Here is a 17,400-nt window from a genome sequence, read left to right on the forward strand (position 1 = left end):
CAGCCATGATCTTATTAAATGGCGGATTAGGCTCGAGGGGCCAAATGGCCTACTCCTGCTCCTATTTCTTATGTTTCTTATGATTGCAACATGGATGGGACACACATGAATTTGAATTATTTGATTAAAAATTCAAAATGACAGGCTGGTGTAACTGTAACAATGCAGTATTTCACTAAAATAATCTACGACAGTAGATGAAATCTTCTCTACATGGCAAAATGTACAATTTCTCACTTCCAATATGTAAAATAGAAACTATAATGCCCTTATGATGTAGATGTGTAATAAAAAGCATTAAAAGTTGTTCAAGTTGTGCCCATTGTAATAATATATTAAAACGGAAGAATTTTGATACTTAAAATATACACAAACATAATGAGCACTTTCTACTGTGTCAATAACCTGAATTTAATGCAATATGTATAAGTTTGAACCTCTGAGTACAAATTATAATGACTCATTTGTCTTGCAGTTTCCTTCTGCGGAATATTAAGAATAAAGAATCTGGAAATTTGGATATCAAATGTCATCCACATTTGCTGAAATAAATATACTGCTTGAATGGAACTTCTAGCTCAATACATATTCATACGTAAACATGAATTACTTACTCACTGATTTCATTTGGATGAGCTGATAAAAGGAATAAGGTCTGCAATAGGCCAAATACCAACCTATCCCATTTATTTTCTGAAGAAACAGACACTAATACATTACAAAAACCAAGCTCCCGAAGCACTTTAATAAGGTACAGCCTAATAGAATATGCTGTGCAATAAAACACAGCCAATGTGAGAGCAAAAAAGCATTAGGCATTGCAAACAGCCCCGCTACAACATGCTTCAGTGGAGAAGAACTGCTGCCTAATGAAGATGACCCGGAATGTTAAATGGTCTCGGTTTTGTACTCATATTATTGCAATGATATGCCTTGTGTTTTTGTTTGCAATGTTTCTGTTCATTAATCAGCATGACTGGGTAACTAGCAAAACCTGGTCAAGAGAAACTGGTTATTCTGTTTCTCATACAATAAGGGGATTCAGGTCACCAAAAAGTACTACCAACCAGAGCACAACGAGGAGCATTTGGAAAGAGACTGCTCAAGTACACAAGATTCAGACAGCGAATTCTAGCACTGCACTTTCTCCTCCAGGTTTTAGGGGACGTATTGAGTGCTAATGGAACTACATACCATGAAAAGAAAATAGGGTATATACCTCATCACCAATACAAGTACATTATTAATGAACCACACAAATGTGAAGGACAAAGCCCATTCTTAATTGTGTTGATTGCAGCTGAACCTAGCCAAACTGAAGCGAGACACGCCATTAAACAAACCTGGGGAAATGAAAGCATTGCCCCTGGATTACGTATGGTACATCTCTTTCTCCTAGGTTTTAGAAAGGCTGGTGGCAGCTTTCAGCAGACTTTACTGTAAGAAAGCAGACAGTATCATGACATTATTCAACAAGACTTTCTGGATACATATTATAATCTAACTATTAAAACTCTGATGGGAATGAACTGGGTCGCAACATACTGCCCGCATGCCTAGTATGTTATGAAGACGGACAGCGACATGTTTGTGAACACGGAGTATTTAATAAACAAACTGTTAAAGCCTGTACATCCTCCACGTCACAACTATTTCACTGGATATCTGATGTGTGGTTATTCCCCGAATCGCAACAAGGATAGCAAATGGTACATGCCTCCAGAACTCTATCCCAGTGAGTGCTATCCAGTGTTTTGTTCGGGAACTGGGTATGTTTTCTCTGGGGACTTAGCTGAAAAGATTTCCAATGTCTCTTTGAGCATCAGGCGTTTGCATTTAGAGGATGTCGATGTTGGTATATGTCTTGCCAAACTGAGAATTGACCCTGTGCCACTACCAATGAGTTCCTCTTCAATCACTGGCGAGTTTCTTATTCCAGCTGTAAATATAGCCATCTGATTACCTCCCATCAGTTCCAGCCCAGTGAATTAATCAAATACTGGAACCACTTGCAGCAAAACAAGCACAACGCCTGCGCCAGCATGGCAAAAGAGAAAGGCTACAGAGGACATGGCAGGTATCGCGTAAAGAAAGTGCACTGATGACAAATCTGAATCCAAGATGCCCAATGTTAACTGTAATGTAAATGATTTATCCAACCATGTATAAAGGCTATGTATGAAGCCAATGCAACATTTCAATGCTTATGAAACCTTACTAGGGGTTGTATTTTTCTTTTAATACATGATTTAAAAGTCAACCTCTCAGAAAAAGTTGTGACCATACAATGGGCAGTAAATGTTGTGACGTTTATCTGCTTTTGGAGTTCTTAGTTGACTGAATGTCTATGTAAACCAAATTTGAATTTATTTTAGGCAATGCAAAGCAATGAACCTCAGTAAACTATTCTTACTGTTTAACTGTGGCAACGATAGCTAATCTTAAAATAGAATGTGGTTCCAAATCTTGTTGACAGCTAGCTGTACAAGTTAAACTGTGTAAAGTTTTGTTCAACCTTGATTATAGGAGCTATTTAAGGAATGTTAGTTGAGAATAGAATTGTTTTATAAAACTTCATCGTCAAGAATCAATACTGAAAACTTCAAAGATGCAGCACCTTTTACTAAGTAGAGGCTTACAAAATTATTTCCCTACATTACACTATTTGCATTACGAAATAGATTGTTCTCTCGAACAAACAAAATAAAAGTTCACAGAATAGTGAATGGAACAGTATCAATTCTCTGAACATTGAAACTAAACTTTTCCCTTTGATATGTCAAGGGACACAGCCAAACCTGAATAGAGAAACACTAAGCTTGGATCATTATGTAACTTGTATCTCATCTAAAACGATAGTTCAGCAACTTTTTTTGAGGGGAACTTTAATTACTTTTCTGGATTATTTACTACAGTGGAATGTTTCTCCACTCAATCATTCATATTTATGTTCATTTGAAAAGTCCTGGATTTTATTTCTGATTATTTTTGTGGCATACTTTGCTTGCAGGAAGAAATGGAAAACTACTCAACAAAAGTGTAAGATTTTTTTATGCCTGTATGAAACAATAGGCAGATGTTTGACTCGTGTTGGTAAACTTCAATGTTGTGTACATGAACAGTATTTTTTTGGATGTATTAGAAATGTAACTTATTAACATTTACCAGAAAGTCGTTGCAAAAGGAATAGAGTAGTTGAATGCTGCAGATTTTTTTTTTTAAACAAATGTAACTGATCATAAATTTAAAAAAATGGATTGAGGTACTCAAAAATTACATTTTTATGATAAAATGTGAATTTTTTGTTGACTACTTTTTTATTCAAATAGTAAACTATATAGATGTAAGCGAAGAGAGAAAATTGCATGCATATCATCTTCAATAAATATTGTTTGTTCAACAGTTTAGCAGCCCAATTCTAAGAGGCCAAAATGGGTTATGAATGTTACTTTAATACTAGTGGACATTAGATGTATTTACTTGTGGGGACATGGTGAAAAGGAAACTCTGGCTCCAAATGGCTTTTAATATAGATTTATTTTGTTTTTTTCAGTATTGAACATCTATTAGTTTCTAGTTCCAATTCATTTTTATTTAATCTACTTAAGAAAGATGAGTTTCAGTTGGATATTTTCCACAGACTGAAGGCTGCTGTATAGAGTTGTCGATGGCCTTGTACCTTTAAATTGTGATGTCTCTATTTCAGGCTGGCAGAAATTACATGGAAATTCCCAGAGCTCTGTGGTTTAAGTTCAGTTTACTTTAGCTTTCAGCACAGTGCAGAATGACTCTGAGCACGCACAAATTCCTCCTGCATAATCGTTAATTAAAATCTGTTTTTTTTAATCTAGCGTTTAAAAAAAAACTATTAATATTTTGAAGTTTTGCTGATGAATTTTAGGCAGCAATAGCAAACAATGTCATCTGTGATCTGCTGACGAGCCATGTATCATTCTTTTTCAAATGAATAGATGGCTGCTCTAAATATCAGCAATTAGATAATGAAACAAACATTCAGTATCTTAAAAGTAACCATAGTTGAAGTTGGTCTAGCTCCAGTACAATTTCAGTTCTAAAGCAAAACTCAAGGCAATTTGGAGATAATCTGAAATGTCCAGTGACCATGGAACAGAGAAAATGTTGCATAGATTAATGACTTTAATCTTCCGTTATTTAAAATACAGTGACATAATTAAAGAAATGGCAAGTAAATGGATGATTGTTGTTAGGTTGCCTTGGCGACTGTGGCAGGCGTGCTTGACCTCTAATGGCAGATTCAGTCCTGAATGTTTGGTATCTTTTACAATAAATTAAAGCATGATTGATGTAATTTAACTCAATACAGGTATAGCATTGCAATGCTTTTTAAAAAAAAACACCGAAATTATTAACGCTTAATATTTTGTTGAGTGGAAATGAGCTTGTATAGTCCACTAGGCCAGACCTCTCTGAAAATTATTTTTCTCTATTGTTCTTTGAGATTAAGCTTATATTAAACTTAATTTTCTACATGAAATGTCTTAATGTACAAATTTTGTATTTTTACAAAGTAAGATGCATAAAATTGTAATGGGCGTGAGCAGTGAATGATGCATTCATGCACCTAAAACAACCGACTGAAAGGTAAGACAATCGGTTGGGAATTAAAAGAAATTGGTATGATTCTTTAATCACTTTTTTCAGTTAGTCCTTCACTTGAAGTTGCCAACTTCTGCTGGGGTATGAGTCTTAGTGCTGGATCATCCACTGGTAAATGACTGACTGCTCATCTTCCTGTAGGAACCTCGACTGTCATCATCATCATAGGCGGTCCCTCGGAATCGAGGAGGACTTGCTTCCACTCCCTAAGTGAGTTATTTGATGGCTGAACAGTCCGATACGGGAGCCACAGACCCTGTTACAGGTGGGACAGACATTCGTCGGGGTAAGGGGTCGGTAGGGCTGGTTTTCCGCGCGCTCCTTCCGCTGCCTGCACCTGGCCTCTTCATGCTCCTTGCGTTGAGACTCAAAGAGCTCAATGCCCTCCCAGATGGACTTTCTCCACCTCGGGCGTCTAAGGCCAGGGTCTCCCAGGTGTCAGTGGTGATGTCGCACTTTACCAGGGAGGCTTTGAGGGTGTCCTTGTAATGTTTCTGCTGTCCTCCTTTGGCACGTTTACCATGAAGGAGCTCTGCATAAAGCATTTGCTTAGGGAGTCTCGTATCTGGCATGCGTACTATGTGGCCTGCCCAGCGAAACTGATCGAGTGTGGTCAGTGCTTCAATATTGGAGATGTTAGCATGGTCAAGGACACTGATGTTGGTGCACCTGTTCTCCCAGGAGATTTGCAGGATCTTGTGGAGACATCGTTGGTGATATATCTCCAGTGACTTGAGGTGCCTTCTGTACATCATCCATGCCTCAGACCCATACAGGAGGGTGGGTATTACTACAGCCCTGTAGACCATGAGTTTGGTGGTAGATTTGAGGGCCTGGTCTTCAAACACTCTTTTCCGCAGGCGGCCGAAGGCTGCTCTGTCGCACTGGAGGCAATGCTGAATATCCGCATCAATGTCTGCCTTTGTTGATAAGAGGCTCCCGAGATATGGGAAATGGTCCACGTTGTCCAGGGCCGCGCCGTGGATCTTGATGATTGGAGGGCAGTGCTGTGCGGCGATGATAGGCTGGTGAAGGACCTTTGTCTTACGGATGTTCAGCATAAGGCCCATGCTTTAATATGCCTCAGTGAATACATTGACTATATCCTGGAGTTCAGCCCCTGAAAGTGCACAGGCACAGGCATCGTCCGCATTCTGCAGCTCAATGACTGTGGTTGGAGTGATCTTGGACCTGGCCTGGAGCAGAAGCAGTTCCGCAAAAAAGTTAATGCCGAGGCACTTAGAGACCCAGCTAAGAGAGCCCTATACAGCCAGCACCTCGACTGTATGGCGGTGGGGGAAGAGAGATTCACACCTGACCTTTATCCTCTCCTTGATTGACCTCCGCAGGAGAGTGAGTCCTGCTTGTTATTTATTTTCCTGGGCTGAGACAAGTTGTCCCTTGCCCTCCTGACCTCAAAGCTAGATAGACCGACTCAGCTTAGACTGAGATTGAACCAGAGACCTTTCTTGTCTGTGGGGTCCATGGGATCCGTTTACACTGAGGCAATTGTGGTTCTCCAGTGCAGCATTTTAAAAAGAATCAATTTAGTTCAGTAGTTTTGCAACTGTCTTCTTGGGATTTGAACTGAATGTCTTTTAAGAGACTAGTATTAACCTTTCTCAAACCCCTAACCAACCCCGAACCCCTACCAGAAGAGCCGAGGGCCTAGGGGCAGCACTGCGATATGTGTGCGCACTAGGCCTATGCAGCAGAGCAGGTCTCCAGTCGTCCTGGTTACCTCTTGCCACTGGATAAAGGTCTAGCTCCGTCAAGCTCGTGTGGTGGCTGGTGTGCAACGGTCAACGCATGTTAAAAAAATCCACGCACAGGCATGTTCCACATCCCCAATTGGAGTTCAGGACTGGAACATCGGGTCCTTCATTGAAACATCTGTGAACTCATGTGGAAGCAAGTCATCCTCGTTCGAGGGACCACCTATAATGATGATGATGGTCAATATTTATGCCTAAATCAACATAACAAACACAGATTATCTGGTCATTATCACATTTTCACTGTTTGTGAGAGCTTGCTGTGCACAAAATGGCTTCCACGTTTCCTACATTACAACAGTGCCTACAATCCAAAAGTACTTCATTGGTTGTAAAGCGCTATGAGTCCATCTGGTGATTGTGAAAGTCACTATATAAATGCAAGTCTTTCTTTTTTTTGAGCCTGGTAAAAACTTCCATACAGCTGGTTTTAAACCAGCCTTGCTGGATTTGCCCACCTACTTGTGCCTGTCTTGTAGTTCTCCTGTTCACAGCTTGAGGGGACCAGACTACCCAACACAATAGGTGTGAGGTGTTTTATTGACTGCCAAGAGAGGTTACAAATTGATTATTTAGTCTATGGGCGAAATAACATCAAAAATTAGTTCATTATTGTTTAAACTACCTATCGTAGCAGTGCCTTTAAAAAAACATATTCGGGTTTTAAAGCACACTTTATTCACACATTTAAAGTAACTCTTTCTCTTCCCCGCTGTCGCACCCCACCCCACGTCCTCCCTTCAAAATCCTCTCTGGAAAAAATGGTGAAAAAAACCCAAAGCACTGAGGGGCCGAAATTGCCCCTTTGCACAGGGCCAGTTAGTGACGGCGGCAGGTGATATGTGTGCGCTAAAGGTTTTCGCCCAGGTGGTGCACACAGAGCACTCCCCCCGGAATTGCCCCCAGGGGTCGGCGGGTGAAAAGGGTTTTGTGCAGCACCCTGGCAATGATATCACCGCCATGCGCGCCGACCCCTTTGCGCCCCTCGGGAGAAATTGCACCATGGGAGTGAGGTCTATACAGGGTGATGCCACCGGCGGCTTCTCGGTGTGAGAAGCTGTGGTGGATGTGGTAACCTGACCACTCAAAGGGGAGGTGCCGCCGCGGCAGCCGCCATCTTTTTTTGTGTCGGACAAATTTTCAGTCGACCCGACAATGGCGTCCGCCGGGCGGCACTGAAGATGCTGCTCAGATCGCAGAGGCCTTCCCCTTTAAGAGAAGGGGCGGGACGTTGCTCTGCATTGACATGACGCGGAGCGTCAACGACACGCTGATGCCATCAGGGCCGTGCTGATGTGAGTCGCACGCCGCTGAGCGTCGCCCGCCAAAAACGCATGGTTACTGCCCATACCATTTCTTTTCCTAAAAGAGGCCAAATCCACGCCTGCATAAGACAAATTACTAATTCAAATTATGCGCTGCAAATCCAGCACGGGCAATTTCAGCCCGAGTGTCCATACATCAATTAGATTATGTGATCTTAAAAGGGACACACCAGCTCCAGCTTAGCAACAGAAAAATACACGGTGCAATGCTCCTGTCCTTATACAGCAGCGCATCTTCTGACTTACCATAAGCAATTGGTAGAGCTAAAATCCTTCAGTGGGTAATGTTAAGCTGTGGAAATTAACATTTTTTTCACAAGTATATCATCAGCTGTAGAGAGTGGAATGACAGAATTAATTTCCTCCTTACTCAATGCCTCACCCTCCAGGAGCACCCTAGCAGAACATTCGGCCATAGTTTCTTACTACTCCACTGAATAGTTCCTTGGTTAAAGATACTGAAAGTGCTTTACCTTAGCTTGGAGGTCAAGAATCTTGAGTTATCAAATAGATGTCATGTCCAAGAGAGTTTGACAGAACCCAAGCTCCACGTAACATCTTTCCCATTCCCTAGCTGTAGGCGAGGAATCGTCACCATCATCATCATCATAGGCAATCACTCGAAATCGAGGAAGACTTGCTTCCACTCTAAAAGTGAGTTCTCAGGTGGCTGTACAGTCCAATACGGGAATTACAGTCTCTGCCACAGGTGAGGCAGACAGTGGTTGAAGGAAAGGGTGGGTGCGAGCTTGGTTTGCCACATGTTCCTTCCGCTGCCTGCATTTGATTTCTGCATGCTCTTGGCGACGAGACTCGAGGTGCTCAGCGCCCTCCCGGTTGCTCTTCCTCCACTTTGGGTGGTCTTGGACCAGGGATTCCCAGGTGCAGGTGGGGATGTTGGACTTTACCAAGGAGGTGGCCTTAAAATGTTTCCTCTGCCCACCTGGGGCTCACTTGCCGTGTAGGAGGACCGAGTAGAGCGCTTGCTTAGGGGGTCTCGTGTCGGGCATGCGGACGATGTGGCCCGCCCACTGAAGCTGGTCGAGTGTGGTCAGTGCTTCGATGTTGGCCTGGGCGAGAACACTGATGTTGGTGCGCCTATCCTCCCAGTGGATTTGCAGGATCTTGTGAGAGTATCGCTGGTGGTACTTCTCCAGCGCTTTGAGATGTCTGCTGTATATAGTCCACGTCTCTGAGCCATATAGGAGGGCAGGTATCACTACTGACCTGTAGACCATAAGCTTGGTGCTAGACTGGAGGTCCTGGTATTGAAACACTCTCTTCCAAAGGCAACCGGAGGCTGTGTTGGACCTCGTCCTCGATGTCTGCCCTTGCGGATAGTAGGTTCCCGAGGTATGGAAAAAGGTCCACCTTGCCCAAGGCCGTGCTGTGGATTTTGATTTTTGGGGGAGTATAAGGTTCGAAAATCCACGGCCGCATTTGAAACATCGTAAGGACAAGAAAACTAACGTGGGATCGTTCCATACACTAAATGAACATTTTTGGCCAAGTTAAAAGCAGGCTAGGAAAATGTATGGGCTGATAGAGACATTGGATACAGACATTGTGGAGTCTGGGCTCACAAGCGAGACAGGCACTGGCCAATGGGGGGAAAGTGCATTCTGGCAGGCCAATCAGGGGTCGAGTCGGGCCTGAAGTGGGGAAATCCTCAACCAATAAGGACTCCCCGGTCCAATTTGAAAATGACTTTCCCCCCCCCCCCCTCCCCCCAAATCAAACTACGAATGTGGGCCATTATCTACCTAATTAATATGGACAATAGCTCGGAATCAAAACCATGAATCACTGCAGGAATGGCCCACTGACTCCCAGGACTATAACAAAGGACCCACAGACTTTCAGGCACCTATGTGCCCTGTAACAATACCCTGGTCCTCACACCTACGTGTACCTGTGACATCTTCTGATTAAATATTCAAAGCTATCTCCCCGCCCAAACTTACACAATGGACCACCCACTGGGTTTGAGCGCGAAAAGACCAGAACTGAATTGAATGCAAATGTCGGACACAGAACCACCAGAAAAGAGTTGTGGACCAAAAAGAGTTGTGGGCAGAGTTCACAGTGGAGGAAAGGTGTGGAGAGGAAAAGACTTGCAGGAGTTGTGGAGGAAAACAGTTTGGGGTCAGTTCTTGAAAAGGCTGCTGGCTGCTGGAGGGGGAATGCAGCTGGAGCAGTTGGAAACACAGTTTGGGGTCAGTTCTTGAAAGAGCTGCTGGCTGCTGGGGGGAAAGGAGCTGAGAGAGTTTTGCAAACTTTGATTTTGGTCGAGACTAAAAACCCACGAGGTTGGTAAGTGGCAGCACGTGCTGCTGTTAGCCCTGAACACACTGGACAGGGTGAGAATAGCCGAAGCATCAGGCTGGGGCACGCAGAGCTGTGCAGACCTGGACACCTGGTTCAATAACCTGGATTCATAGCTGTAGTCTGACGATAACCGAGAGGCAGATAGAAGAAACCGACGCAACAACATAAAACCCACCCCAGAGGAACCCCGAGCTGAAATAAGTGCTCCAGAACCCCGGAGTTGATGGAATTGTGAGTAGAGCCCAAACCCCCTCACAGACTCAATTTAGGTTAGGAGTTGGTAGGAAGGGTGGGAGTGGGAGGTGTGGTTGTGTGTGAGTGGAATGTTTTAACCTCTTGTTTTCCCCTTCCCTGTTGCGAGATTTTTCGGGTTGTTGAATGAGATTTTGCCATTACTGCTATTTTATGACCTCTTCCTATGCCCTCTATCTTTGTGTTTGCTATTCTAAATAAACAACATTAGCCATTTTGTACTCTTACCCACTGTGTCTGGTGCCTCATTACTCACCCACCCTCATAAATCGCACGTACAGAACCTCAGGGGAGTGTGGATTCGAACCCACACCCAAGCTCCCCTTACAGGGGGGTGCGGAAGTGATGTGTGGCGGGGTCAGGTTGGTGGAGGACCTCTGTCTTAACCATAACCAGTGTCTGCAAAGAGACGCTCGGTCACTCAACCAGGAAATATCAAGACTGGTTTGACGAGAATGACCGGGAGATCCAGGAGCTGATAAGCTGCAAGCGCAAGGCATTTCTGAAGTTAAAGCAGCAACCCAATTCGTGAGCAGCAAAGCAGCTCTACAGGCAGCTGCAGGCTGAGGTCCAACAAAAAACTTGAACCTAAAGAATAGATGGTGGGTGGAGAAAGCACAGGAGATCCAGCAAGTGGCCAACAACCATGACGTGTGAGGATTCTTCAGTGCAATCAAGACTACCTACGGCCCAAGCACCCAATGCCCCACCTCACTGCTGGCCAAGAATGGAGAGGCACTCATTAAGGACACTGGGGCAGTCAGGGTCCGTTGGAAGGAACACTTCAAAGATCTCCTTAACTGAGACTCTGCTTTCGACACGAGTGTCCTTGACTCCATCCCGCAGCATGCTACCTGCCACCATCTCAGCAAAACCCCAGCCCTGCACGAGGTAGAAAAGGTCATCCTTCAGCTCAAGAAGGCGGCATCAGGAGCAGTTGGAATCCCCGCTGAGGCACTAAAGTATGGCGCAGAAGCACTGTTGGCACGAATGCAGGACCTAATCGCTCTTATCTGGAAGGAGAGCATGCCAGGAGATCTCAGAAATGCCATAATCGTGACCATCTTCAAAAAGGGGATAAGCCTGACTGTGGCAACTACAGAGGAATCTCCCTGATATAGACAGGTAAAGTGAATGGGCAAAACTTTGGCAGATGGAGTATAATGTGGGAAAATGTGATGTTATCCACTTTGGCAGAAAAAATAGAAAAGCAAATTATAATTTAAATGGAGAAAAATTACAAAGTGCTGCAGTACAGAGGGACCTGGGGTCCTTGCGCATGAAACACTAAAAGTTAGTATGTAGGTACAGCAAGTAATCAGGAAGGCAAGTGGAATGTTGGCCTTTATTGCAAGGGTGATAGAGTATAAAAGCAGAGAAGTCCTGCAACAACCGTACAGAGTATTGGTGAGGCCACACCCAGAGTACTGTGTACAGTTTTGGTCTCCGTATTTAAGGAAGGATATACTTACATCGGAGGCTGTTCAGAGAAGGTTCACTAGGTTGATTCCAGAGATGAGGTTGACTTATGAAGATAGGTTGAGTAGGTTGGGCCTATACACATTGGAGTTCAGAAGAATGAGAAGTGATCTTATCGAAACATACAAGATAATGAGGGGGCTTGACAAGGTGAATGCAGAGAGGATATTTCCACTCATAGGGGAAACTAAAACTAGGGGACACAGGGCTCAAAATTGCCCAGGAGTTTTTTGGAGCAAATTTATTTTTCTGGAGTATGTTAAAAATCCCCATTTTGCACATTCAGTTTGCGCCAGATAGAATTTTTTTAGCTTCGTTTTTTTTTCAAAAGGGGGCGTTACCAGCCACCTACGCCCGTCTTGGCCAGTTAAGCCACTTTGGATAGCTAATAATTGCTCCAAACTAACTTAGGCCAGCGTATGTGGCCACTTGTGGCCGCACAGAAAACCCTTGCGGAGAGTTAAGAAATCAGCGCAGGTAGGTACATCAGAGACCATTCGGCCAGAGATAGGGGCGGGAAGAGAAGTGGAGAGGACCTTGCAAAGCACTAAACAAAGCACAACAAGTAATAAGCATTCAAGAACACATAAAAACATTCAAGAAGAAAAAATAAATAAAACCAAGTCCTACCTTCCTATCAAAACTCGGCCCGGAAAGTCAGTGGGCCGGCCGGTGCAACAGAAGTAAATCCAGATTCCAGCTCCAATCCCTTGCCAAAGAATCCTCTCTGTCTGACCCCACTCCTGTTCCTACTCAGCTTATCTAAAGTGCATTCCACAGCAGGCCCAGCCGGTGCGAGACCACTCGGCCAGGATAGAGGCAACGAGTATCCGGTCCCTCCCACACAAGCTGCAGGACGCGCTGGGGGCGAGGAGCACGCTGGGGGCATGCGCGCACATTCCAATGCGCATGTGGAGAGCTGCCGGCACTGTTTCTTGCGCAGGGCCCTAGCTCCACCCCCCAATCGACTGGCCACGCCGTGCCAAGCACTGGGAGAGGCAACACAACGACCAGAATCGGGGGACATTTTTCAGCGCCGTTTTCAGCCCACAAAGTAGGCGCATCTCTGTTGAGTGTGCCGAAAAAAGGGGTGTACCAAATTTGAGCCCATGGCCTCAGAATAAGGGGCTTCCCATTTAAAACTGAGATGAGGTGGAATTTCATCTCAGAGGTTTGTAAATCTATGGAATTCTCTGCCCCAGAAAGCTGTGGAAGCTGGGTCATTGAATATATTTAAGGTGGAGATAAGACAGATTTTGAGTGATAAGGGAATAAAGGGTTATGGGAGCGGGCAGGGAAGTGGAGCTGAGTCCATGATCAGATCAGCCATGATCTTATTAAATGGCGGAGCAGGCTCAAGGGGCCAAATGGCCTACTCCTGCTCCTATTTCTTATGTTCTTACATCTGGGCCACTGGAAAAGTCATCGCAAGAATCCTCCTCAATCGAGGAATGGTTGATGACAGAGTGGTAATTGATATCTGGAAAGTAAGAGAGCGTGAGTGAGATAGGCGTTTGTTAACCCCATGTTCAGACACAGAGAAACAAATCGCCAACTATAAATGTCACAAAAAAAACCATAAAGCCAAACCTTGCACCTTAGCATACAGCTGAAATTTAACTCATTTAATCAGGGTATGTCATCCTTCTAAATAAAGTTGAGGATTTATCCAGTAAGGTTGATGAAAATGTTTTGAGATACATAGATGGAATATCTTAAATAAATATATTCTGTGAAGAATGAAAAGCATCAAATTAAGTCTCCCATCACAAGTGGTTTGGGTTGAAATCCTGTCAATACCAGATGGTGCAATCATTTGTGTAAACACAGGCTTAGGATGCAGCTCTCAGGTTTTAAAATTTTTTTGTCAATGGCATTTTTTAATTGCAATAAAAACACATTTCATTGATACATTTACTCTTGTGCTAAAGCAGGGGAAGTAGTGTTCGATTAACCAGGTTATCTTTGAGCTTTGTAAATCAGTTAGGAAACTTGCCAAGTACAATTCAGAGAGTGTAGGGTGAATGCACATCTGCAAATCCATTTTCGAAAAGGTGAACCTATCAAAATATATCGCTATTGAAATTTCAACTTTTATTAAAATTAACAGCACAAGTTGCCACGACTGCTAGTTTTCTGTTAATGCAGAGGGTTTAAGTCTCACGTTGAAATAGTGTGTGAGAAAATTATCCATGTAGTCGAAGGTTTACAGCAACAAGGGCATTCCAAATTCATCATACTTACAACTGCTCACAGTGACTCAGCGGTAATTGATTCATCTAGCACAAACTGCAGAGAGGACATTATTGTTTAGTATGGGTTGGGGGGAGGAGGAGAAGAGGGCCTGCCAAATAAAGTTTCTGTAAAAGTAGCAAAAGGAAATGACATGCAACACTTCAGAATGTTTGTATCAAGATGATAAAGGGTAGGAGAAGCTCTAAATTGGACAGGTCAATCATAAAAACAGAAGCTTGGACCACAATAAAAGAACTTGCATTTATATAGCGGAGTAACTATTTGTACTGAATCTCCCTTCTGCGCATGCATTGAGAAGCGGGAGTTGGGACAAATATCACCGACGCCGTCCCCCACCCCATGATCCGAAACCGGCCTCACACGTTGCCTCCACTCCATCAGGAGCCTCCAATCACACAGCTGGAGGCCAGGACCAGTTCGAGCGGCAGTTTGAGTGTAGAGTCAAGGGGCACCGTAAAGTGCTCCATGGGGTTGGGGGGAGGGGAAGGAAAGAGAGAGCTGGGAGGGTGGGGGGTTAGGGAAAGAGAGAGCTTGGGGGGGGAGGGTAGGGAAAGAGAGCGCTTGGGGCGGGGTAGGAAAGAGAGAGCTGGGGGTGGGGGTAGGGAAAGAGAGAGCTTGGGGGGGTGGGGGGAAAGAGAGCTGAGGTGGGGGAAGCGAAAGAGAGAGCTGGGGGGGGGAGGGGGGAGGGAAAGAGAGAGCTTGGGGGGAGGGAGGGAGGGAAAGAGGTGGGAGGGGGAAAGAGAGAGTGGGGGGAGGGAAGGGAAAGAGAGAGCGAGAGAGCTTGGGGGGGGCAGGGAGAGGAGTCAGAGCTTGGGGGGGTGAGGGGGAGGGGGAGACAGAGCTTGGGGTGAGGGCGTGGGGGAGAAGACAGAGTTAGGGGTGGGGGGGAGGAGACAGAGCTTGGAGGGGGGTGGGAGGGAGGAGACAGAGCTTGGGGGGAGGAGACAGAGCTTGGGGGAGGGGAGGAGACAGAGCTTGGGGGGGGGAGGAGACAGAGCTGGGGGGGGGGGAAGACGACAGAGCTGGGGGGGGAAGGAGACAGAGCTTTGGGGGGTAGTGGGGGAGGAGACTGAGCTTGGAGGGGGGGAAAGGGAGGAGACGGAGGGGGGGGGAAGGGAGGAGACTGAGCTTGGGGAGGGAGGGGGAGATGGAGCTTGGAGGGGGGGTGGGAGGGAGGAGACAGAGCTTGGGGGGAGGATACAGAGCTTTGGGGGGGTAGGGGGGAGGAGACAGAGCTTGGGGAGGGAGGGAGGATACAGAGCTTTGGGGGGGGTGGGGGGGGGGAGGTAGGAGACTGAGCTTGGGGGGAGGGAGGGAGGAGACTGAGCTTGGAGGGGGGGGAAGGGAGGAGACGGAGGGGGGGGGGAAGGGAGGAGACTGAGCTTGGGGAGGTAGGGGGAGGGGGGAGATAGAGCTTGGGGGAGGGGGCGGGGAAGAGAGAGAGCCTGTGTGAGGAAGGGGAAAAAGACACAGAGATAGGGGTGGGTGGGGGGCAATTGGAGGGGAGATCACGTTCTTCCAACTCCCTGGTGCATGCGTTACAGGGGAAATCATTGGAGTGGATTAAATCCAGAAGTCACGACACTGTCACTGTTCACTTCATACACAATAAACATGTTAACACAATGCCCCATCTGAGGTCTTGAGCTTGGGTAAGTGACTTCGGCTGGAACTTGGCTGTGGGAGGCAGCACATGTGCTGAGGTAAGGGTCTTCAGCTGGGGGAGGGATGCACTTGCGCTGGGGTAAGGGGCTTTGGCTGGAACTTGGTGGCTTTTGGGGAGATCTATCCTGTGGCTTCTGAAGTCAAAATGGATCGAATTACGAATTAGAAAGTCAGTTGGAACTTGGGCTGGGCGATTCCAGTTACACATTCCAAAGGAACTTCAGGGTGTGGCTTATCCTCCAACGGGACCAATCAGCAATAGGTCATGTGAAAATGGAGAGCCAATCAGAGAAACTGCTGCCTTTCAGTTAGTGCAAATAAACACAGCCTTTATATAGCGCCTTTCACGACCTCAGGATATCCCAAAGAACTTTACAGTCAATTAAGGACTTTAAAAGTGTAGTGACTATTGTAATGTAGGAAATATACAATAGCTTATACATTTTCAGGAGAAAAAAGCCAGTAAGCCTGGAAGTTATCTTAAGAAATCCAGCTTCTCAGGATTCCAAGGTTACTGCATTATGATTGGATTGCTGCCCAACCAAATATTTTTTTTTCTATTTTAAGACAAAAGATGTTTGCTGAGAGAAAAACACCACACAAAAATTATGGTTATGGGAGATATTTCTACTTCAACGGTATTCTGCAAGTAATTCAAGCATTTAAATTTACATTTTAAATAAAATCTGCTAATGTTAAGAGACTGTGAAAGACACATTACCGGGTGTCTGTACTCCTCTCCCTGCTGCATGAAGTCAATTAATTTAGATCATGCAGCTGTACAGGGACTTGGAAAATGTTACCAAAGTTCTCCTGGCTAGCTAGTTGCATCATTGCAGATACATAAAAATACAACTAGGTTTACACTTAAAAACGAACCGACAGATTTTAATATTTTAGAGGCAGGAATGTCCTAGTATTGTTAGATACTGTATTTGATTTCCGTCAGCAAAGTCTGAAATTGTTTTAAAAAGGGATCATTAACATCGGGTTCCCTTTCAAGAGTGTCAAAGAATTGCTATCTTTCTGTTGTGTTCATTACAATGACTTAATTGGAATAGTTTTGTCTGAACATTAAATGCTAACCACGTCAACAGACAATTGAACCTGACATTGCGAGGAAGCCCAATATATGCATAGTTGCTGCTGAATCAACCCTGACTTCAACAGAATTCTAATAATTAAGCAGAACTTTTAACAATCAGTCTTGGTAGCTCCTTCAAGCTTGTAAATTCAATGAGATCATCTAAACAAATGAAAGTGGCAAGAGGTGGAGGAACCAAAAGGGTGGTTATAAAAAAGATAGAATCCTGATGGCATAAATCCCTACTGCTTCTCTAGTAGCTGCATAACAAACTGTACTTTTATGTTTGTAGATTAATTAGTAGTAGCACTCCTGCTACTGGAGCTGCAAATGTAATAATTTCTTGGCAGAACAAGTCCACTCAACAACCATAAAATAAAACAAGCTTCTACTTTTGCACATAGACCTACACCAGACAAAAGCAAGGTCTGAAATATTCTCACATGTATATTTCAGAATATATTGAAGTTTGGTATCATTTGTGTCTCTCACATAAGTATTGAAAAAAGGGAAGGTTTTTTGGGGTGGGGAAAGAGAACAGTAGCACACTGTTTTCAATGCTGGGGCTTGGAATCAAATCTAGCCAATCCAATGGAGA

General features: G+C 44.7%; 1 pseudogene; it reads left to right on the top strand.

The window, feature by feature from the left end:
- The first annotated feature begins 840 nt into the window (after nucleotides 1–840).
- LOC139268158 (beta-1,3-galactosyltransferase 2-like) lies at nucleotides 841–2,152 on the top strand (annotated as a pseudogene).
- Nucleotides 2,153–17,400: the final 15,248 nt, after the last annotated feature.

The sequence above is a fragment of the Pristiophorus japonicus genome, chromosome 8 (genome assembly GCF_044704955.1).
Source record: "Pristiophorus japonicus isolate sPriJap1 chromosome 8, sPriJap1.hap1, whole genome shotgun sequence".
Lineage (NCBI taxonomy): Eukaryota > Metazoa > Chordata > Chondrichthyes > Pristiophoridae > Pristiophorus > Pristiophorus japonicus.